The sequence below is a fragment of the Leptonotus elevatus genome, chromosome 14, assembly GCF_054856555.1.
Source record: "Leptonotus elevatus isolate MCC_2025b chromosome 14, RoL_Lele_1.0, whole genome shotgun sequence".
Classification (NCBI taxonomy): domain Eukaryota; kingdom Metazoa; phylum Chordata; class Actinopteri; order Syngnathiformes; family Syngnathidae; genus Leptonotus; species Leptonotus elevatus.
This window is the reverse complement of record NC_141252.1, coordinates 19,636,841-19,660,932: the sequence shown is the minus strand read 5'-3', so window position 1 is coordinate 19,660,932 and position 24,092 is coordinate 19,636,841.

The following is a 24,092-nucleotide window of genomic DNA, read 5'->3' as shown; positions in this document are numbered from 1 at the left end:
TGTCAGAAAAGGAAGGCAGAAAGGAAAACATTTAAAAAGTAAATATAAAATGTCCAAAACAAAATTAAAAAATCTCGAAAATTAGCCCAAAAATGTCCACAAAATTGCCAAAAATGTCATAAAACCGATGGCAATAAAAGCCATAAAATGTACCAAAAAAAGGAAGAAGAGAGGGAGAAAATTACCATATGTCCAGAAAATTGCCCAAAATGTCAGCATTTTCACAGAAAGGAAGAAAAGTCTAAAAATGTATGGAAAACAAAGTATGAAAAATTACCACCAAAAAAGCACGTTGCAGATGAAAGGTAGGAAAAATGAATCTGTATGTATTGGATGCTATATATTTTTATGTTCTGGAGCAGCTCTAATTAGCTCTTGGGCCCTCAGTACATTAGACTAACACTAACACAGTTTGTCTGTGGCTATTTATTTGGCCTAAAGTGGCTCTTTTGACAGGATTGTTTGCAGTTATAATATACACATGTATGGGTAAAATCGTTGGTTCCATCAAAGAGAGACAAACTCCTAATGGTCACTGAATAACTTTAAAAGTGATGTGACTGGAATTTGACACACGCACACACACACACACACCCCCACGCACGCACACACAAAGCTTCTGGGAGAGTGTCCTTTGAACAGAGAAGCCATACTGGCAAATTGCCAGCTTAGCTTTTTGGTAAATTGAAGCACACAAAGAAAAGACCGCTACTGTGCAACATGGGATAGGCTCAGCTGTTCCCTTGTTGAAGAAGCTGCACGTTGGACAATGACATCTCCAGACTATCAAGACCTTTTAGGTGTTTCTGTGGTGTGATTATTATGCATCATCTGAGAAACTAGTCATTGATCTTCACACCTCTTAGAGTACACCAATTTGAAGAGCCATTTGCATCTATTGGGTATGCAAGGTGCAAGCATCCCTCACACCAACAAGCAATCAAGAACAAGTGCAGGGCTTCAATGCATTGAATTGCACTGATTTTCTTTGACGTCTGGCAGTGACCATTTTTAGCAACGATGACAAGGTGGGGAAAAATAAGACTGGGTTACACAGTCGTCTGTCACAGTAAATTAGTCTTAAATAACTGTAGATAATTTTAGTGAAATCAAAACATTTCCAAATACAGAGAATAAGATGAATGCAGGGATTTTCCCGCACATAAAATTGAAGCTTAGCCTAATTTTGGGCTTCCTCCCAATGTAAACCATATGGCTTCGGTTGAGAAGCTCGGTCACCCGGGAGGGGTTCAGAGTAGAGCTGCAACTTCTTCTATGGGGGTTGGGTTTTTGTTTATGTTTTGTGTGTTCTTGTTGTTTTTGTTTGGTGTTTTTGTCTTGTGTTCCTGGTTTCTTCCCTTGTCTCGTTATGTGACGTCTAACCATGTCCACCCGTGTGTCTTCCCTTCCCAGTGTGTGTCAACCAATCAGGTCCCTCATCCACTTGTGTTTCCCCAGGTGTGTCTCATTAGGTCATTAGTGTTAATGTATTCAGGACCGTCTACACAAATGCACATTTTAATGTATCCGCACAAGTTCCTTGGAAAGTTCGTACACACGGCGGAACGGTTTTGGAACTAGAAACCGATCACTTTTGGAACTTTTGGCTCCAGAGTGGAAAGATTTCAAAACGCGCCCCAAAGGTTCCAATGTGAACAGCATATGCGGGATACTCCTCCAGTTTGATGACGTATGCTCCAATCTCGCGTGAAAAATCGCCAGTCTGTCAACAATGGCGGATAGCTGTGTCAAAGTCGTTCTGCGCAACCTACTTATCTTTTACAGCAAAATATTTTGCCTGATGTTGTTGTACTGGAATCACCCGCCACTGTCACTTCTCCTATGTTCGTCTCACTGAATTGTATATACTACTGGATAGCCGATAACCCATACACGCCCGTGCAAGCCATTGAAGTGACAGGGCGGCCATCTTGCTCCTCCCATCTTGCGAGCAGACTACTGTATAAATCAGGGGTCCCCAACTAAACTGGCAAGAGGTCCACTAGATGAGAAGGTTCGGGCATCTGTCATTTCCAAGCTTATATTGCAAAGTACTGAATTGAACTTTCGTTATTGACCAAATACCTATTTTCCTGCATACAAATAAATTATTTCAAATCCTATAATGTGATTTCCAGGAGTTTTTTCACATTCTGTCTCTCACAGTTGAAGTCAACCTATGATGAAAATGACAGACCTCTGTCACTGACTAAATACTTGTAGCCCCATGGTATGTTTGTATCTATCTATCTATCTATCTATCTATCTATCTATCTACAGTAGGCAAATCAGATTTTTCATGCAATCATAAATGTAAATATTATGTTGGGATATAAAAATGTAGATGATGCTTGACACTACACGTCATTTGGGTATTTAAAAGAGTAATCAGAGAGTAATCTGGCCTAGGACATCCTTTCGTCCCCATGGGAGAAACATGAAGACCAGGAATAAAGATTAATGTTAAATGGGGAGAAATCTTTAACAGGTGTTTTCTTTGGAAAATAGCAACATTTGCGTTGCGAAGCATATTTGCCCTTGAGAAGTAAAGAAATTACAATCTGGAATGGAACACTGGTGGTTAGTGACGGTGATAAAGATAGTGTGCAAGAGTGGCTGAATCCATTAGGACTTTTAGTGCCTTCCAAGAGTATACACTAGATCCTAAGGGCACAGGCAATGGTTGCCAGCAAAGTGCTATTGATCACATCTCTGTTATCTACTCTACTGCAGAGGATAGTCTGTAAGTCACGCTTTCCTCATAAGAGTATTGTCTGTGCTTGTAGACACACACACACACACACACACCCACACGCACACACCCCCGCGCGCACACACACACACACACACACCCGCGCACACACACACACATATATATATATATATATATATATATATATTGGGGCTGTCAGGCGATTACAATTTTTAATCGTAATAAATCGCCTGTTAAAATTAAAAAGATGTACTGTAAAAAAAAGTATGGTTGTTCATCTCTGTGTGCCCTGCGATTGGCTGGCAACCAGTTCAGGGTGTACTCCGCCTACTGCCCAAAGCCAGCTGGGATAGGCTCCCAATGGCGCTGGGCATGGATAGAAGAAAGGGTTGGAGACGACAAGCCTTTTGTGAGCTGGTGCCGGAAACTAAGCGAAACGAAGAAGCTAGCTGCAAAAAGTTCTACGACGCCACCAGTGAGATGCCGACCATTAAGCAGCAGACAGTTCATTCTCCAACATACAAAACGTTTGCCAGGAGCAACGCCAGTTACATAAACACATACAGGCAGAGCACCAGCGTTCAGGAATCGTCTGTCTAATAAGCTAAAAGGATGTACCGGTATGTGTTCTTTGAATGTTGATGAAGCAACCACTTAAAACATGGAAAAATATTGAATGTAATGGTTCGTTGTTGTTTTTTTATGATGATGATGATGCGGTTAGTAACACAACATTTTGGAAGCAGTAAACTTTATGAGTGGAAGCAAGTACTTTAGTGTATTAAATTACATTTGTTTATTTTCTATTTTGTATTCCCTATTATCTAATTTGCTGTTTGATTTGAACATCATTGTGTCGTTTTCGGTTGTGGACACAGAGACCACACTAATCCATTATTTATATATATATAACTAAAAACTTTTAAATTTAATGAATTGATGGAGTTTAACTGCCTTAAAAAAATAATGCATAAAGCCCATCACGAAGTTTTACCAGTCAATATACAAAAAAAAAAGAAAAAGAAAATAAAAGTGAGTACAAATTAAGAGGAGCAGGCATTTTTTTCCAAACCAAAATATCCAAAATAAAAATAACGATGTATTTTAACTCAATGTGTCAGTTTGTGGAACAATCTGAATTGTAAAACAAAATCTTCTCAATCTGTATTTAAAAAATAAATGTATAAAAGCACTATTACTGGAAAAATATATATAGTACAAGGACATGCTGTTGATTTATTTTATAGAATTGTTACATCGAAAGCGTCTTGATCGCTCGCTGTCATTCATTTTGTGTTGATTATTATCACTATTTTTTTGGTGTTAATTAACTCTTTGACTGCCAGACGTTTTCAGAAAAGGGATGCATTCAGTGCCAGCCGATTTAAGCATTTTGACTGATCTTTCAAGGTCCACAGAAAATGTTCTGTTTGGACTATGGAAACACATATACTACCAAATGAAAGATTGGACTTTCATCTTTCATCAGAAAAAAAAAGTTTGTTTCTACCTTATTCTGTTCTTTAGTAATCAACAATAGAAAATGGTTAGTTTCATCCGATTTCGCTTGTTTTGAACTCAAATACGGAGAAATCAAGCTTTTAGTGAAACGATATTATTTCATGCATTCTAGTGAATTTTACACTTCTTTTTGTCCATGAATGATGCCACAAACACCTAAATAATGCTTTACTTCTATAAAACACTACCACCAAGAATGAAAAAGTGTTTTTTGATAGCAAAATACGTTTATTTACATTCAACAGTGTAACAATTTGACAACAATTTGGCAAACTATTTACAAATGTGTGCAACTGTGGTGCAAATATACAAACAAATATGTGGATGTTTCAACGACAGTTTTTCTTTTTGTTTTTTCTCCCCTGCGTGCAAGGAGACGCAACAGCATTTGCACAACAGATTGCCTCTTCGCGTGCAAAAGCTCCACTTTCTTGCAGGCCATTTTTTCCGGGGAATAGCAAGTATATACTGCAGTGTGTGTTGCCATCAAGTCTAATATCAGGATCATGCTACGGTTACGTTACGGTGGTGTTACGTCTCGCTTCCTCATGTCCTTCAGTTGCTAAACCGGGTTGTAAGAGATGTTCTGATCCATTTTATCCACTCCATTCATGGTGGCATCGTAGTCCAGAAACAGTGTCTTCTCCGTGATCAGACTGTACCCGCTCCTCCGATGAATATGCATTGGACTCGGGGTACTCTTCATTGTCCGACAAAATGTCCGCATGTGAAAGCTCCGGCGTTAGCAGAGCTAGCCGGTGATGCTTTATGACGTGAGAATAAAGGCCGCGTCCAACTGTGGCGTCCAACTGTGGCGTCAACCTCGGGATTCACCATCATCATCATCAGCAATCTGCATTGGTCGATGCCAACTCTCCATCGCCCGATCGAATGTCCGATTGTGTAGAAGTACCCGGTCGGTTATTGTGCGCGTTTTCCGGCCTTAGCAGCGCTAGCCGCGCTTAGCCGGTGAGGCTTACTACGTGATCATAACGGTCGCGTCAAGGCTTCCAACTTTGGCGTCAAGCTCGGAGTCATCATCATCGTCGACATCAATGCGCTTTTTAGTATTGATCGATGCTTTCCGTCTTTGAAAAAAATGCTCAAGCGTGAGCTGCTTGCAACCGGTTGCTTGGTCAGCCATTGTGGCTTGATCAGCCATTGTCTCCTCAACACTCTAGCTCCGCCTCACGTCTTCTACTGACGCCCACGGTGGGCAGCCCATCCAACCTTGTGCAAAGAGTCATCGCTGCCATCTAGGGGTCAAACGAGTCCTTATACTAACCAGATCCGCCTGATACTTTCAGCACAGCTGCCCAAGGCTTTCCTGCACCCGTTTCCAAAAAAGAAAAAATAAACATAGTGAACGTCTTTTAACGTCCTCGGCGCCCTTCCGTAGGTTTATGCTAAACGTTTTGTAACGTTTATGGCGGTCAAAGAGTTAAGGGCAGATTTAACAAGTTTTTACTTCTTTCTGTCCACTTTCATTTATTTAATTTAAAGAGTGAAATAACGTTTTGAATTGAAATTTAATTGAACAAAAACGATAAAAATGCTATAATTTTAAATTATAATATTATTAACAGATCACTGTTGCTCTGTAATTGTTAATGCTGTTTTGTATTAATTGCCCTTTACAGAAGGAAATTGTTGCTATATGAATAATTCAAATGAATTAGCCCAACTGAATTTGCCCAACTGAATTTCACGTCCTTGTATCATTATTAAAAAAAAATACCAGCATTTCACAATAATTAACATTATTATTTTACAGTATGTTGTTGTAATTAAGTTCCCCTCCAATATCACAATGAATAATTACAAACTACAGCATCCTTGATTTGACAGATTTAATAATGGCAACTTTAAAAACTAATGATGACCGATTTCATTTATTTTAAATCTTTTTTCCTTTCTATTTTTCTGTTACCTGTTTGTATGTTCAATAAACAAAGAAAAAAAAACGATATAGTAAAAACCCTGCCAGTTTGGGTTTAAACACAGGTGCTAGCTAGCTAGTTCCAAAAAAAAAAGCCAAACTGTGGCACGGTTTTTACTTTCTGGACATAAATTTGCCCCCTCCGTGAGTCATCACCTTATCGTGGTGGAGGGGTTTGCGTGTCCCAATGAACCTGGGAGCTATGTTGTCCGGGGCTTCATGCCCCTGGTAGGGCCACCCATGGCAAACAGGTCCTAGGTGAGGGACCAGACAAAGCATGGCTCAAATGACCCCAATGATGAACACAAACTTTGGATTTTCGTTTTCCCTTGCCCGGACGCGGGTCACCGGGAACCCCCTCTGGAGCTAGGCCTGGAGGTGGGGCTCGAAGGCGAGCGTCTGGTGGCCGGGCCTACACCCATGGGGCCCGGCCGGGCACAGCCCGAAAAGTTAATGTGGGTCCCCCTTCCCATGGGCTCACCACCAGTGGAAGGGGCCAAAGGGGTCAGGTGCGCAGTGAGTTGGGTGGCAGCCAAAGGCGGGGGCCTTGGCGGTCCGACCCTCGGCTACTGAAGCTAGTTCTGGGGACATGGAATGTCACCTCTCTGACAGGGACGGAGCCCGAGCTGATGTGCGAGGTTGAGAAGTTCCGACTAGATATAGTCGGACTCACCTCCACACACGGCTTGGGTTCTGGTACCAATCCTCTCGAGAGGGGCTGGACCCTCTTCCACTCTGGAGTTGCCCACGGTGAGGGTATACTCATTGCCCCCCGGCTAGGCGCCTGTGCGTTGGGGTTTACCCCGGTGAACGAGAGGGTAGCCTCCCTCCGCCTACGGGTGGGGGGACGGGTCCTGACTGTTGTTTGTGCTTATGCACCGAACAGCAGCTCAGAGTACCCACCCTTTCTGGAGTCCTTGGAGGGTGTGCTGGAGAGCGCTCCCCCCGGGGACTCCCTCGTTCTGCTGGGGGACTTCAACGCTCACGTGGGTAATGACAGTGAGACCTGGAGGGGCGTGATTGGGAGGAACAGCCCCCCCGATCAAAACCCGAGCAGTGTTTTGTTGTTGGACTTCTGTGCTCGTCACGGACTGACCATAACGAACACCATGTTCAAGCACAAGGGTGTCCATATGTGCACTTGGCACCAGGACACCCTTGGCCGCAGTTCGATGATCGACTTTGTAGTCGTGTCATCGGATTTGCGGCCGTATGTGTTGGACACTCGGGTTAAGAGAGGGGCGTAGCTGTCAACTGATCACCACCTGGTTTTGTGTTGGCTCCGATGGCGGGGTAAGATGCTGGTCCGACCAGGCAGGCCCAAACGTATTGTGAGGGTCTGCTGGGAACGTATGGCAGAATCCCCTGTCAGAAAGAGTTTCAACGCCCACCTCCGGCAGAGCTTCTCCATTGTCCCGGGGGAGGCGGGGGACGTTGAGTCCGAATGGACCATGTTCCGTGCTTCCATTGTTGAAGCAGCCGATCGGAGCTGTGGCCGTAAGGTGGTTGGTGCCTGTCGATGGCGATGGGGTGCTGTTGACTTCGACTTGGGACGTCGTGAATCGGTGGGGAGAATACTTCGAAGACCTCCTCAATTCCACCAACACACCTTCCTTTGAGGAAGCAGGGTCTGGGGACTCTGAGGTGGGCCCCCCTATCTCTGGGGTCAAAGTCACTGAAGTGGTTGGAAAGCTTCTCGGTGGCAGGGCCTCGGGGGTGGATGAGGTTCGCCCGGAGTTCCTAAAGGCTCTGGATGTAGTGGGGCTGTCGTGGTTGACACGTCTCTACAACATCGCGTGGACATCAGGGACAATGCCTCTGGATTGGCAGACCGGGGTGGTGGTTCCTCTTTTTAAGAAGGGGGACCGGAGGGTGTGTTCCAACTTCAGAGGGATCACACTCCTCAGCCTCCCAAGTAAGGTCTATTCGGGGGTGCTGCAGAGGAGGATCCGTCGGGAAGTTGAATCTCGGATTCAGGAGGAGCAGTGTGGTTTTCGTCCCGGCCGTGGAACAGTGGACCAGCTCTACACCCTCAGCAGGATCCTTGAGGGTGCGTGGGAGTTCGCCCAACCAGTCCACATGTGCTTTGTGGACTTGGAGAAGGCGTTTGACCGTGTCCCTCGGGGAGTCCTGTGGGGGGTGCTTCGGGAGTATGGGTTACCGGGCCCCCTGATACGGGCTATTCGGTCCCTGTACGACCGATGTCAGAGTTTGGTCCGCATTGCCGGCAGTAAGTCGAATTAGTTTCCTGTGAGGGTCGGACTCCGCCAAGGTTGCCCTTTGTCACCGATTCTGTTCGTAACTTTTATGGACAGAATTTCTAGGCGCAGCCGGAGTGTCGAGGGGGTCCGGTTTGGTGGCCTCAACATTGCATCTCTGCTTTTTGCAGATGATGTGGTGCTGTAGGTGATCTCCATCTCTTGCTGGAGCGGTTCGCAGCAGAGTGTGAAGCGGTTGGGATGAGGATCAGCACCTCCAAATCCGAGACCATGGTCCTCAGTCGGAAAAGGGTGGAGTGCCCTCTGCGGGTCGGGGATGAGGTCCTGCCCCAAGTGGAGGAGTTCAAGTATCTTGGGGTCTTGTTCACGAGTGAGGGTAGGTTAGAGCGGGAGATCGACAGACGGATCGGTGCAGCGTCTGCAGTGATGCGGACACTGTATCGGTCCGTTGTGGTGAAGAAGGAGCTGAGCCGAAAGGCAAAGCTCTCGATTTACCAGTCGATCTACGTTCCTGCACTCACCTATGGTCACGAGCTGTGGGTCGTGACCGAAAGAACAAGATCCCGGATACAAGCGGCCGAAATGAGTTTCCTCCGCAGGGTAGCCGGACTCTCCCTTACAGATAGGGTGAGAAGCTCGGTCATTCGGGAGGGACTCAGCGTCGAGCCGCTACTCCTCCACGTTGAGAGGAACCAGTTGAGGTGGCTCGGGCATCTGGTTCGGATGCCTCCTGGGCGCCTCCCTGGGGAGGTGTTCCGGGCATGTTCTACCGGCAGGAGGCCCCGGGGACGACCCAGGACACGCTGGAGAGACTACGTCTCACGGCTGGCTTGGGAACGCCTTGGGATCCCATCGGAGAAGCTGGCTGAAGTGGCTGGGGAGAGGGAAGTCTGGGCTTCCCTGCTAAAGCTGCTGCCCCCGCGACCCGACCCCGGATAAGCGGAATTGAAGACGGAACGGAACGGAACGGAACATAAATTTGCCATCTCTAATGCAAATGTGCTGGTCCCATTTAGCTCATGTTCATGTTTAGTATATTTTTGCTGATTTTGTTTCCACTAATTCCGCTGGGGAAAGAACCAAATTCCATCATCAACCAGCATCATAGAGACACTTTTAAAAGGAACCCTGACTGTCATGACAAGTTTGCTCTATATTATTTATTTGGTTGTTACTAACATAAATATGAGATTCATTTTTCAAAAATAATTTCCAGTTTAATACATTTTGTAGAAACTTTATTTGGACGTACGCTGCCATTGTTATTTACGTCGCAACGCATTCACAACGCATTCAGTGCGTAGCGACGTAGAATGGCGGCTAGCTCTCTGCCTAGCAATGTGAAACGAATATAAAGAAAGCAAGGTAAGCCTTGTAGCATTCCTAAAGAAACAACACGTGCTCTTGTCATTCATTCACCAGACACATTCAAGAGTTTTAATTTTATAGGCATTTCACGTTGCTTATTTTTTAATTGCTTTATTTAACAAATTGAAATCAAAAGCCAAACATGGCAAACATTAAGCAAACAATAATCATCATCACAGTAAACTTACAAGTCATACACAGCAATTTCACATTAACAGTAAAGGAAAAGGAAAAAATTATAATAATAAAAAATTGCCAGGGGTCTTAAACTAAGAAATATTATAAACACCAAAATGAAAACACAATATTAACATCTTGACAGCCTTCTTATTCTTGGAAGTAGGGATGGACTGTAAATTCCCAATTCCAAATAAGTTGGGACACTATACAAATTGTGAAGAAAAACTGAATGCTTTATGTGGAAGTGCCAAATTTCAGTATTTTGTTCAGAATAGACCACAGATGACGGGTCAAAAGTTTAAACTGAGAAAATGTATCATTTTAAGGGAAAAATATGTTGTTTGTAAATTTCATGGTGCCAACAAAAAAAAAAGTTGGGACAGGTAGCAATAAGAGGCTGGAAAAGTCAATTGCACTTATGAAAAAAAAACAAGTGGAAGACCAGTTACCACTAATCAAGGTCCATTGGCAACTTGATTGGAGTATAAAAAGAGCTTTGGCAGTGTCTCTCAGAAGCGAAGATGGGCACTGCACCGCAAACAGGAATGCTTACTGCAAGGGAAATCACAGAAAGGGCTCAGCAATAGTTCCAGAAAACATTGTGGGTGAACACAATCCACCGTGCCAGCCACCGTTGCCAAATGAAACTCTACAGTACAAAGAAGCAATTTCTAAAGCAGACCAAGAAGCGCAGGCGTTTCTCTGGGCCAGGGGTTATTTAAAATTGAGTGTGGCAAAGTGGAAACCTGTGTTGGGGTCAGACGAATCACGATTCGAAGTTCTTTGTGGAAAATTGGGGCGCTGACTAAAGAGGACAAGGACAACCCAAGTTGCTATAAGCCTGCATCTGTGATCGTATAGGGTTGCATGAGTGCGTGTGGCATGGGCAGCCTCCACATCTGGAAAGGCATTGTCAATGCTGAAAGGTTTTCAGATTCGAGAACAACATATGCTCCCATCCAGGCATCATCACTTTCAGAAAAGATCTTGCATTTCTCAACACGATAATGCCAGACCACATGCAGCACCAATTACAAATCACGGCTTCGTAGGAAAAGGATCAGGGTATTGAAATGGCCAGCCTGCAGTACACTTCTTTCACTTATAGAGCACATTTGTCGCATCATAAAGGGGAAGGTGCAACAAAGAAAGCCCAAGACAGTTAGAGAGATGCGTGTTAGACAAGAATGGGACAGCATTCCTATTTCTGAACTTGAGAAACTTGTCTCCTCGATCCCCAGACTTTTACAGACTGTTGTGACTGTTGTAGGAAGAGGGGATCCCTCACAGTGTGTATGTATGTTCTATCCTGAATAAAATATTAAAATTCGGCACTTCCACATAATTGCATTCAGTTTTTATTCACAATTTGTATAGTGTCCCAACTTTTTGGGAATTGGGTTTGTACGTCTATCTCTTTCAAAAACAGAAAAAAAATAATAGGTTTTGACTTTACAAATTTACACTTATGAATATAAAAATTAGCAAGATATATTAAAAGATGAATCAAATAATATTATTTTTCAAATTCATTCTCATTGTTCAACCCCCCCCCCCCCCAACATTTGGTAAGGAAAGCTCAAAATTAGAAAAGATATTGTCAAAAATAAATTTGCAGGTGTTTCACATTGCTCGGCAGAGAGCCGCCGCCATTCTACGTCACTACGCATGGAATGTCACTACGCATGGAATGTTTTGCGACATAAAAAACAATGGCGGCGTACGTACAAATAAAGTTTCTACAAAACTTATTAAACTGGAAATGATTTCTGAAAAATTAATCTCATAGTTACGTTAGTAACAACCAAATAAATAATATAGAGCAAACTTGTCATGACAGTCGGGGTTCCTTTTAAAGTTCTATTGTACACAGCCATTATATTGTCTGGATGCCTATCTTTTGACTATGCAGTTAGATAAAATATATTCAACAATATTGCAACCCAGTGAACAATTAATGCATGATAAGTAAACCTGGCCACAAGAATATTTCTTTGTGTGTGTGCGTGTGTGTGTGTGGGGGGGGGGGGTGCGCGTGTGTGTGTGTGTGTGTGTGTGTGAGAATAGTTAGATGGTATAGATATTGCAAATTAATTTCATGAGAATGGGGGTCATGAGAATGTGTATGTCTACCTGTGCAGTCTAAGCAATACTCAGAACACAATGTGAATTATCTTCGTGCGGACGAGTGGTGAAAATGAACAGGAGCTGCTTAATATGCCAAGTTCCTGCAGTGTCAGGGTTTTGAGTTTCTCCGTAATGCAGAGTGATTACACAGCAATGTTAATTCACCAGTTAAATAATAACAATGTCACTTTCAACAAATGCGCACAATATTCATTCTCTTCAAACACACACACATTGACAACTAATTTTTCCATAATATATATTTTTTTAATTACACCAAATCCTACTCATGATAAGGCTTTCTTTAAAAACTATTATTTATTAACAAAGTAATGGGGGCAATTACCCTTCCAAGAACTGAAACCAGAAGAATGATGTAATCTATCATTACTTTGTAACTAGAAGATTCCTTAAACTAAGGTTTGTTTCAGAAAAAAATATGAGGGGATAATCAAATGAAATGTAATGAGATGAGGGCTACAGTATGAATTTATTCTGTTTAATATTATGTATGTATGTTGCATGGGCACAAACAGCAAGGAAAGGCAGCTTTATATATCCTATCTCATGCACAATTTTACTCAAAGTGCTTTAAATAATTAAAAGCACAACATTGTCTGTCCCGAACCCTCACTCGGCATTGTCCCAAATTACATCAACCCACACAAATTTCACTTGCATTGACCTGGCTAATGCTTTCTTTTGCATTCCACTCCATCCTTCAATGAAGTAATTTTTTGCTTTCACTTGGAATGGTGTTTGCTACTCCGACAATCGCCTGCCTCAAGGCTTTGTCCTTTCACCTGGACTTTTCAACGACTGTCTTCGCCAGTTGCTGTCTCCACTTGAACTGCCCCCTGGTGTTCTCCTGGTGCAGTATGTGGATGACCTCTTGCTGGCAGCTGAATCTGAAACTTCTTGCCTTGAAGCCACCAGGTTTCCTTTCTAGGATTTCACACCACGGAACAGGAATGTCTCCCTCTCACAAAGACAATATCCTCCATCACCCAAAACCAACAAATGTCAAAACAAATGTTGGCTTTTCTGGGTCTTTGCAACTATTCCAGACATCATGTTCCGGATTTTGCAGAACTGACTCATTCTCTCAGACAATTAGTTAATGACAAAGGAATGAGAAACTTATCACATACTCTTTCTTGGACTCCAGCCACTGAAAACTCTTTTGTTCTGCTTAAACAGTTCTTGTCATCAGCTGCGGCTCTTGTCATCCCTGACTACAAGATGTTCTTTCTGGATGTTTCTGAAAAGACCAGCAGTGTTTCTCCTGTTCTTTATCAGAAGGGGGAGATAGGTGAAAGACATGTTTGCCTTTATACATCAATGCCTCTTGAAAAATATGAACAACGTCATCTTCTTTGTGCAGCTTTTGCTTCAGCATTGGCTCGCCTGATTCAGAAAACATCTCACATTGTTCTCCATCACCCGCTGACTGTGCGAACATCACACAGTACAGTCCAGTACGTCACAAGTCAAGCTTTCACCATGAGCGGAGGAAGACAGAGAAAAATTGAAGCAATTTTAACACAACCACATATTCTCTTTACTCATGAAGGAGTAAACATGGCTGAAGGACTGCTCGAAGGAGAACCGAATTGTTGCATACAAAGAACTACGGAAGAAAACTCACTCCGGACTGAACTCTATGAGACACCTATTGACAACCCGGACTTAATCCTTTTCACAGATGGATGTTGCTTCAAAGGCAACGATGGCCTACAATTTGGATTGGCAGTAACCCAACCTGCAAAAAGCAAGTCCAGAAAAAAAGAGTGTGTGGATGTCCAAAGGGGGACAAAAAGATGAAGCAGGTATATGGCGAAAAGAAGGTAATGCATTCCATCTCAGAAACAATTGAAAAATCAAATTTCTGAAGTCCATGGAACATGCCATGTAGGTGTGGAAGAAACACAGAGACGACTCCACTCCTGGTGGCATCCTTTCATGAGACAAATTGACAAACCAGTGTCGGGATACAGATATTTGCTGGTAATAGTGGACTCCTTTTCAGGATGGCCAGAGGCATATCCCTGTAAAACAGAAAAAGCAAATATCGTGGTAAAACATTTGATTAATCATTACATACCCTAACATGGGTTCCCTAGAAAAAAATTAGATCAGACAACGGAACCCATTTCAAAAACAAACATCTACAAGCAGAAGAAAAGGCATTTGGGCTAAAACACACATTTGGTTCAGTGTATCATCCCCAATCCCAAGGACGGGTTGAGCGAATGAATAGAAACATTAAAGAAAAATTGGCTAAAGCACTGGCCTCATCAAATTTGAATTGGCTATAAGCTCTTCCTGTCGCACTAATGAATGTGCGAATGTCACTAAACTCAGCCAAAGGCTGGACTCCGTTTAAATGTCATACCAACAGACCATTTCCAGCTCCAACAGCTCCATTGGAAGAGGCACACGTTCCAGGGCCTCCAGAACTCAAACAACTAACATTTAATTTCTCCCAGCGAACAGAAAAACAACCAGATGCTCCTTCAGAAATAAATGTTTGTGAATATGTATGGTTGAAAGTGATTAAACAAAAATGGTCTGAGCCCAGGTGGACAGGACCCCACAAGGTGACGGAGAGGACATCTTCTGCAGTTCGCCTGCACGGAAAAGGTGATACGTGGTATCACATCTCCTCCACCCGACCGGCAAGGACACCGGCTGGCGCCATTGTCCCTGCACCAGGCAATCACCCAACAACAACTGAGAAACAAACCGGCTCCCAGTGACATCGTTCTATTAAAGGTTGAGTTCACGGTATACGGGAAGAATAATCCCGGTGACTCATCCTGGGACCCGGCAGTCTACCCTAAGGTCCTGAAGAAGCCGACTGCGCCTTGGTTCAACTCATCACTGCAGAACGGGCGCAAGACCCTCCTCCCGTCTCACCATGGCATTCCCGCTCAGACTTGCAACAGCCTCTCTCCTGGTTTTGGTGTGTCTCTCCTGGTCATCCAGCTCACCAACCTGACGCTTTCGTCGATTCCTTCATGATCCTGCCCCCGCGGACATTAGGCACCCCATGGACAGGGGACATCCCTTAACTATCAACATGTGGTACACATATGCTTACTCCACTGCAAAATCTTTTAATGAATCAAATTGTTCTTTAATGCCACATACTGCTAAACAACCTTCTCTCACTGCTAAAGGGATGTTTCATTGTTGCGTGCTTTTGCTTTTTATTCTACTGATAAGATGATAATGTCCAATCTTTCCACATAACCCTTGCTTAATGTTGCGCCAGCCGTCTGCGACGATGACGCAGCTAGTACCTTTTTATTTTTTATTATTATTTTTTATTTTGTTCATTTCGTGTGTCGGACTCTTTCGAGTCCGAACGGGGGATTGAAGTGTGTCTTCTGCCCAGATTTATTCATAACTGTTTTAATTTCCTCATTTCTTCAGTAGAGCTTTGTTCTGCGGATATATCCTTGTGAGTGTTATCGCTATCTCTGCCAGGTGTAGTCATGACTGAATAACTTCCTCTATTTCTCAAATGGGCTTTGTTCTGTGTCTGAATAGTGTCCTTGAGTATTATATCGCATGTCCGGTTAACTTTGTGAACTGTTTACTGGAAACTTTGTGGTGCCGCCCTTCAAGATAGTATAAGAATGTTGTAAGTCCTCTGTAACTTTGCACTTGTGAGATGCTACAGCCATTGTCTGTAACTCACTTGTGCCCAGAATATTCTGTAGAAATAAAAGCTTTGAAGGAACTGTTCATCGATCTCCAGCCTGTATTCAGATAACCAACATTCTCACTACCCGAAAGAAAACGAACACGCGGAGGAAAAAAAAATTCCTGTAATCCCTGTTTATGACGTAATTGGGAAAAGCCTGCGATCATCTTCCATTTTGTTTTATTGGATTTCAATTTTCTGAAGGATGGCTGCATAGCTTTGAAGTTTTTGCTCAGAAAAAAAAATCTGTGATATAGTTAAGGTAATTAAGAATCTGTCAGATACTTTGAAGAAGTGTTAGTTTATGTACTGATGTGCCTGTATGAAAATTTTCACATAATTAGGTGCATACGTCACTTTTTTTTTTCATGTGTGCCCATCAAAATTGGTTTTCAGCTTGTGAATGGCGGCCATTTTGCATTTGCAACGCAGGCATAATTTTGATTCAGTAGTCACTGATTATTTATAGCCCGTAAACAAGAATAATTGACATCCAATGATGAATATATATCGGTAAGCAAAATAAAAAATTTAAAATAGTTAGGTGGTCAAATAAATGATTGAGCCTGAATAAGCATGAAATATTTAATAATAATAATAATAATAATAATAATAATAATAATAATACTTTCCAATGAGCCCATAATGACCACATTAATAAATCTGCCCATGTCAGTGGCCTTAAACCAACTTTATTTACTCAGGTGAACTGCAAATCTGTCTTTATAAATGTGTAACCCAGGTACAAATTTAAGTTAAGAAGTCAAATCTATTTTTGGAGACTGAGAAAATAGAGTAATAAAGAAATAACATTTGTTTAAAACCAACTGAAAAGAGGAAGATAATTATTGTATTGTATTTGCATTTGTAATGTAAAAACTAATTTTCACAAGTGCCCTCAGCCAATCAGAAAGAGCATAGGTCACATTCAGCCTATGGATTGAGAGGTTAGTTTAGGCGCGCTTCCGCTTTAGTACTTCCTCTTTTACTTCGCGAGTGACGTGACGCAGTTACGAAGAGGTGAAGCAGCGACACAAGCAGAAAGCTATTAGAAAGTTATTTGAGTAGATTTGAGATCCGCTTACTGTTACTTACTGTTAGTGAATACTGCTTTGAGCAGTAGCTAGTCCAAACGCAGGTTAAACCGGAGCTAATATTGAATACTGGAGAATTTTTAAAAATTTCCCCCCCATTTTTTTCTTGTATGTGGTGAGAGCGTTCGACGGTGCCCAGCCTTCAACGCATACTGCAACGGTCAGGTTTTTTAGTACGAACGAATCTAAGGACCAGTCCACGATTCCGGATCACATCTGAATGGCAAGCTAACCCAAGAACCATCGAGGAGAAAGAACACACACACAAAAACACAACTTCATCCTCCCTGTTGGACGGTTTGGGCGTGGTAGGACAAACATTTCATACATCTTATCTTAAAATACACAAGTACTGTCTTTGGGGAGCAACTCTTGACTGCCCCGTTTATTCACACACTTCCCTCCAAAACTATTCTCCTTCCCCCGTCGCCCCGCTCTCACGTCATCATCCCGCGACCTTCCTTTTAACGCTTACACACAGGACAAGTAAACTTTATAGAAAGGGCCCCAACAATTAGAGTTTAATGAAAAGGACTGAACTTTTTTTTTTTGGTGAGCACAATTTGCTTTTAATTTATTATTTTCCATACCAATTGTTTTTTCCATGTTGTAAAAATGCATGCGTTGCTACGCAACTGTTAATCTGTGTTGTGTCATTATTGTTGCTCAAACATATGGCTCCATAAGAAAGTGGGTTCTTCTGATGCTAGTCCAAGTTTGTCAAATCTTAATTTAAAGATCGATTTCATTGTTATCACACTTAATCTGATAGATGGGTTACAAATGCCTACAGCATAGTTCTTTCATTCCTATTATGCGGTCATAGCAAATTGATTTGTGGCTTTCACGCACCGAAAGAGTGTCATACTGTACTGTATGTGTCACTCCCCATGACACATACACTCTCATGCATACTCGGTTAAGTATTGAAGTATGTGAATTAACAGTGTCTAGTAAGAGCACAACGGCGTCACCATCTGGTGTTTAATAAATGCTTACAAGTGTGAAATAAACACCAATGAACTTTCCTTCCGAGAGGAAATGGAAGGAGGAAGCAGGAATGAAAGTGAGGTGAAGTCAGTGAAGCAATCAAAGAGAATTTCTCTCTCTCATTTGATTTGTACATGGTTACGTCAGTGTTGATGACACTCACACTTATGGCGTGACATGTGCTTTCATCTCGAGTCTCACGCTCTGCTGTCCAAACAATTTTCACATCAAAACGCTATGATAGCACCAGAGAACAGATGGGCAGGACGGGCCAATACCTGCACATTTCAACGCTGCTTGCATCACTCCTCTCCATCCTGCCACAAGTCTTCAAGCACATTCTGTCTGTGCTACTTTTTGCTAACTTTAGGTAACAGCAACTGTAGCTGAGAGATTGAGAATGACACTGCTCGTGTAGTGATCCTGGTTCACATCCACGGCTGGTTGGTGCCCTTCAGCAAGGCACCAAAAGCCAAACTTACCTACAGTAAGGCTAATTTTTTGCCATCTTACCTTTTTTTAAACAAATTCAGAGCTTGGTTTCATCAGTGGATTTAATTAATTTCCTTTATTAAAAATGAATGACGTGAACTTTTCCAATCTAATGCTACAGAGATGTTTACACCATACAACAGGTAGTGAGAAGATGATAGCGATATCTGCTTTTGCTGTGAGTTCTTTCAATAGTCTCATGAAGTTTTTTTTTGTCGCGGAATCACCTTGCATTAATACTATACAACTGGAGAGGAATCATATAATTAACAGAAACCAAGCCCTCCGCAGGGGTATTATTAATATGGTACAACAACATTGATAACACTGTCAAGAAGCTGCGTAGGACACGAGATGTGGTAATATTAACCTAGTGAGGGCATAAGCTGTGTGACAATAACGGGACACGATGCACATCTCAGTTTCAAAATGCTCTCAGACTTTCACCATTTTCTTTGTTTTTTTTTATGCATTTTTCTTCCAAGTTCGTCAACCACATGTGCCAACTAAACTATCCCTATGCAAAATGCCAGTACAGCTCAGGTTTGAGTTGCTTTATTCATTTGCTGTGAGCTGAGAGGGAGGGCAGCAACGACAGCTGGTTGAAGTCATGTTCATTTTGGGAAAAGTAAAAAAAAAAGGAATTATGTATAATCCTTTTTTTCACATATCCATTTTTTAAAATTTATCATTTAATTTAATCAAAACATCAAATATAATTGAATTGCATTTTTTTTTAAACAAAGTAATGGATGGATGGATAGATGGATAGATTGCATTTTAGGCAGGTTTAACCAGACCTTATGCATACTCATGATGTACTCCTGAATTCATGCTGTGTGAGGTAAAGTACGCTGTTTCAATGTGACTTTTAAAAGCCTTAAAATCGGAAAAAGACCAATATCACACTATTTTAAGCCCTTCCACAGTTAGGGAAGTGTTTAAAAAGGCAAAAAAAAATTTAGGGTGACGGGCAATATTATTTAGGGTGACGTTAATATATATATATATATATATATATATATATATATATATATATAATGGAATATTAGTTATTTTGGTGGCTAGTTTTCTAACCCATAAGTAAAACACCTGGGGGGGTATTCCATCAACGCAGCTAAAGAAAGCGAGGCTCATGCAAAAAAACAAGGCTGGAGTGAACACCATCTCCGAATAAAGCGGCAAGTCGTTCCACTTGCCCAAGTCTGCCGCGTCTAATCAAGGCTAACGTAAGACAGGCTTTCATAGCCTGTCTTTGTGCACGCTCCCGGGGTAGATAAAAAGCCCTGGTGAGTCGATAGGCGAAACCTGCTAAGGAGCAGGTTAGGTCTGCAGCATAAATTTACATGGTTACTGAGTGGGCATTCACATAAACCACCTTGATGGAACGAAACTCTGATTAAAATGAGCCGGGTTCATCGAAATAAGACAGGCTTTTCCTTAATCCGGCTTGATGGAATACCCCTTGGTTCACTAAAACTCCGCCTCTCCACATGTGGCTGCTGCACCACTTTTATGATATCGTCTTAAAGCCAGCAGTTACCTGCACCACCCACGAAATGGTAAACATGGAACAACATAGTGTGGAGCCTCACACCCTCGAACTAAAGTCAGGTGGCAATCTTTATACAGCATTCATGTACTATTCATCCATGCACATGGTAATGTAGGTAACAAAATTCGTCTGACTCACCGTGCTTGACAATGAAACGTTAGTGCTTTAATGCTAATGTTATCTCATCATTTAAGTGTAGTTAGTGGTGTGATTAACTTACAGCACTGGCTAGTGCTCAGTAATTTCCGGAACAAAATACAGACAGTCTGTAACAGTTGGCAACTCTGCATATAATATTAAATGTTATTTGAGCAAATTTGTTGGTTTCAAAAGTGTGAAGTTTCAAACTGGTAGCCCTTTGCATTAATCAGTGCCCAAGAAGTAGCTCTCAATTTTAAAAAAAGAAATAAAAAAGTTGGTGAACTCTGATTTTGACAAATAGTGAAGGGCAGCTTTAACCAATCTGTTCACATTGATTGATTGTAGTTTGGCTGACTCAAAAAATTATATTAGCTGTTGGAGAAGTCCTTATCCGAGGGATTCACATACTTTTCCTACCTGTACTGTGAATATTTACATGGTGTGTCCAATTAATACATATAAAAACATGTACTTGTTTGTGTGACATTAATTTAAGCAGACTGTTTTCAATTGTTGTTAGATGAAGATGACCAATGACCAATTTCTAATACAGTAGTTTACTTTTTTTTTCTTTTTCTTTTTTTTTAACTGTGTATGTTTGAGAAAGAATAAATGATAAAAAACTGCCCAGAGTGCTAAGATTCTTTACTGGTCGTTAGCATGGTCAAAAGTACTGAACATTGAATTAAGTGTTTGTGTAAATGGGCTTGAGCTTGATTGAGCTTTCGATCAATTCAAGCAGCTTTGCCCAATAAATTCTTCATGTCTTATCGATTCTTCGTGCTATAAATGTTCAGTCCTAAACAAACTGCATCTAATCTTGCATACTGAATGGCATACTCTTTCTGTGTGTGTGCAAAACAGCCTCAGTGAAGCACAAGAAACATTAACAATAAGTGAATGTTTTCTTGGGAGTATAAACAGTAGACTGTAGACAGAGAAAGGAAAGATGAGAAGATAAAGCCCCCTCAGACTCTGTACTTAGCTTGGATGTGAGAGCATGTGTGGCCTGGGATGTGAATAGCATTGACACCTCATTTATTACCCTGAACACACTGGAACAGACGCACAGTGACTTTGGCATCGCCCATGCAGCAGTTCGGGCTTCTGGCACCTTTTTTCAACACACAAGAAACAACCTGGTTTATACAGCCACGCTATTGTCTACCAGAATGAACACAAACACTACTGGAAAAGCTAATCTTTTAATAGTTGTGGTGCAACAACTCATCATTGATTTGTGGTCGGTTCGGATCAGGCCCCACGGTTCGGATCACGTTCAGCGGATTTGTTGGTGGAAAACCCCCAAAATAAGTGCTCAATCACAGTTGATACCATTCTGACATGTCAAGGAAGCTGAAACATACTCAACTTAACGCGCTAAGCTTAACTTCAAAATAAAGTTTACCAAATGCAGTAATACATTGACGGCAATGCAAATAGCCTTAGTACACTTTTATTTTGTGGCGTGATGTCTAGCTTTACTTCCCTTTTAGACGTTTCTTTATCGTAGTTGATCGACATTGTAGTTGCGACTATTATCAACACAGCTAGAAACCGCTAAATAATTACACCGTCATTGTATGATACGGCAGAGTAAAAAAATTTAAAAAGATAAATAGAACTTTGTCTTCATTTATTTATTTTATAAAACACTTTTGCCCAATAAAAAAGAAAAACATTCAACTCAAAATGTCAAACTTAACTGTTTAGATTATAGGAACACAACTTTAATCCATTGATACATTGTTATTTTACACATGACCCATGTAAAAATTTATTTTTTATTTTTATTAAATGTGATTAAGCGTTTTACAAAATAAATGAAGACAAATTACCAATGATCTTTTTTTCCCCTGTTTTTGCTGATCCGAAAAACAATCTGATCTGTGACTCAAATCCGTGATCCGATCCGAACCGTGACTTTTGTGATCAGTTGCACCACTAGATAATAGTAAGAAGCCAAGTAAGACATAAGACAAGATTTAACATAAAAGCCTGTTTTACGTTAGCCTTGATTAAACGCGGCTGGCTTGGCTTAGTGACTTGGCGCTTTATTCTGAGATGGTGTTGTTATATATATATATATATATATATGACTGCTCTAAATGGTGCTCTTGGCTTAAAGATAAAGGCTAGTGCAATGGAAATGTATTGCATTTCCACTTCATCTTTAACCCAAGAGTGCCATCTACAGGAGTAAAAAAAAATTAAATCACATCTATCTGGTCAATTCCTGCACATTCCGTCCTTCTAATTTCTGGTGTCAACATAACTGAATGTCAGGAATTGGTCTGAAATTTTTTATAAAGCTAGTCAATCTGCTTTACCTCACCTCTATCTATCTATCTATCTATCTATCTATCTATCTATCTATCTATCTATCTATCTATCTATCTATCTATCTATCTATCTATCTATCTATCTATCTATCTATCTATCTATCTATCTATCTATCTATCTATCTATCTATCTATCTATCTATCTATCTATCTATCTATCCATCCATCCATCCATCCATCCATCCATCCATCCATCCATCCATCCATCCATCACTTTGTTTAAAAAAAATTGCAATTCAAATACATTGGATGTTTTAATTAAATTAAATAATAAATTTGTCAAAATGGATATGTGAAAAAAAGATCATACATAATTCCTTTTTGAAATGAAAATGGAAATTACTTCAACCAGCTATCGCGCTGATTTAAGACAAGTGGTGGGGGAAACATTGGACTGATGACCTCAGAAGTCAATCACAGGACTGACACAGGCAGTCAATCATTTACAACATGGCACCATATACAAGCTCATGTTAGCGACAGCTTCTATGTTGGTAGCATGTCTTATTGAAGTTGGAAAGTTGCCAAACACGAAATGTCACCGGTTTGATGTTTTATTTTTTTGAATGTACAATCAGTTAAAAATATGAGAGGACCCGATGAGAACAACTACTGTACTTGGGCAGTGGTTTTCGAGGCCCAGCAATGCAAGACGCATCGGATATCATCGCTATATATATTTTCCCTTTTTTTGTCTTGAGAGATGTCCAATTCCTTCTTTTTTGTTTTGTTGCGAGCCGAAGTGCAATGAGGTACTCAAAGACTGAGTACATGTGAAAGCAGAGATGGGAAAAGTACTGACATTCTCTACTTGAGTAAAAGGACAATTTTGGTAAAAGTAAAAGTACTCACTCAAATAGTTACTCAAGAAAAAAGAAAAAAGTACAGGCTCTGAAATATACTTGACGAGTAGAAGCAAAAAATATTTTTACCGGATGTTTCCTCCTACATCAATTTGAAAGATATTAGCTAATGGAGCAAAAATGGGTGCATATCGGCCAGTTGACTCTCTGACTTCCCGTGCGTCGAGTCCACAGTGTTGAGTATCACTCACTCATGTTGCTGGCCCACTCCTCGCTGACATGACATAATTGAACCTTCTTTCATGTTGTTGACTGGCAGTCTGCAGCGTTTTTCTTATCCTCTGTAGTGGCGAAGCGCGTTGTCCTCATATTTACGGCTTGTTCTAATTTAGCCAATTGCACGTCATGTGATAGCGTGTCGAGGAGCCAATCACAAGCTGGGATGTAGGGGAGGTGTGAAATGCTCATTATGATTAGCGGAGCCAGGAGACATTGACCTTGCTCTTTCTTACAGGTCAAGTATTTTAATCGTTGCCATGCATTTAAAAACAAAAGTAACGACCTTGTTTTGAAAATGTATCAAGTAAAAAGTACAGATACTCATGTTAAAATGGAACGGACAAAAGTAGTCTAAAAAATAAATACTTAAGAAAGTGCAAGGTACTGATAAAAACTACTCAAGTAAAATAACGAAGTATTTGTATTTCATTAATTGTATTTCATTTCCATTGCACTGTTTCACCTTACAAGGCCCTCAAAGTGCTTTATATTCAACTACCCATTCCCCTACTGATGACGCAGCAGCAGGAGAAACTGGGGGTTCACTATCTCGCTCAAGGATACTTTGACGTGGTCACAATGGCATGGGATTGAAGCCACAACCTCTGGGTTGGGAG